Here is a 1,784-nt window from a genome sequence, read left to right as displayed (position 1 = left end):
AAAGAGAAGGAAAAGGTCAGCACCTCTACTTTAACAATGACTGACCTTGTTGGGTTTGAAATAGAAATTTATTCGGATAAAGAAAAATCTACTTCAAGTGACTCTTCGAGCCCCATGCATGATTATATTGCCTTGCCTAGAAATGGTAAAAGTATTGTTGAATCGTTTATTGATGTTCAAGAATAAGCTAGGATTATTGAGAGTAGGGTAGTTATGAATAAAGATCTTACCTCTACCTCTAATAATGTAGAGTTGAATGTGCCTGAATCTGATGTAATTGTGCAAGAAAATGATGTTTTTCCTGGATCTGTTGTGATTGATCAAGAAAATCTTCTTGTTTGATGAGCTTGTTTTAAATTAATTTGTCAATAAAGTGGTTTCTAAAACGCTTGCTTATATTTCCACACTCCCTGTGATTTGTGTATCTGAAAATACTGCTATTGATATGAATGTTGAAAAAGATGTTCTTAATGAACCTATGCAACCTGGTGAGGAAGGTATTGATGCTTCTCTTGAGACAATTACCATAACCAATCAAGGAAATGTGAATGATGATATTGTGGGTGACACAAGAATTTGAAGGATGTTGTCTTGTCTAATATTGACCTTGTAACTAGTGAACAAAAATCTAAGAAAGCCTCTAGCTCTACCAATGAGTCTATTGAAGATATAGATGCTACCAATGAGTCTATTGAAGATATAGATGACAATACTCCTCTTACTGAGATTCATTCAAAGAGAAATGAAGACATTGACACTGATGTGGATGTTGATGTTAGCGCAGATGTTGAAGCTGATGTTGATGCTTTTCCTGTGACATCTGAAGACTTTTTTTGAAAAATCTCAGTCTGGGGAAGATCCCAACTGGGGCTTCTATAGTAGCTCTAATAATGAGGACACAAGAATATCGGGTATGGGATACCAAATGGTAAACCATGGGTATGGGATGCCCTAGTTTATTGTATTTCTCCATAAAACTCAAAAACTCAGTATTATATATTTGGATATATAAGTTACCACTGGAGTTTTAGTCCAAGTGGAAGTTTGTTGGGTTTTGTGTCCTAAAACTTGTGGTTTGTAAACAATAAAACTTAATCTGAAAATTCAAGTTGTTATTGAAAAATGTATTGCTTATTTCGTTTTAGAAATCCAATAAACTAAAAGACCCGACTATTACATGAGTACTTGAACTTTATGTGGAGACATAAAAGTGTATCAGGTTCGAGTAAATAGTCAAAATGATCTATAGTATATGAATGAGGTTGAGTGCCTTATTCTAGTAACACTATTGGATGCGGCCCACTCTGTAGTTGTTACAAAGACTTGTAAAGTGCTACAGACGGTGTGATCCTAATTCGTACATATTATGACATGAGAAGTGGGAGCGTCCTATGCAAATGGGTTTTTACAAGATCGGACCACGAAATTAGTCACTCTTACTTTATAACGTTGTTTACTATTAAAGACTGACTATTTCAAAGCGATGACCTAAGTAACTTGACCTTAATCCTGAGCTAATTATGAACTCATGTTTATTCGGGATTATCCTTAGTTTTGCATAGGTGAGGGTTGGCTCAACAGTGTCAACTCAATAAACCTCCATTTCAGGGGTAAGACTAGGTAGATAGCTGGGGACATAGGGTGCAAGATGGAATTCACTTCTACCCACTTTTAGGGATAGTAGAGAGGTTGTTCCCTTAAGTGCTGACTCCGGGTCTTGAATAAGGGGCCCCACCCTCTCATTGGCTCGAGAGGGACTTAGTTTGTTGATCGGATCATAAATC

The sequence above is a fragment of the Benincasa hispida genome, unplaced genomic scaffold (assembly GCF_009727055.1).
Source record: "Benincasa hispida cultivar B227 unplaced genomic scaffold, ASM972705v1 Contig533, whole genome shotgun sequence".
NCBI lineage: Eukaryota > Viridiplantae > Streptophyta > Magnoliopsida > Cucurbitales > Cucurbitaceae > Benincasa > Benincasa hispida.
This window is presented reverse-complemented; position numbering follows the sequence as displayed.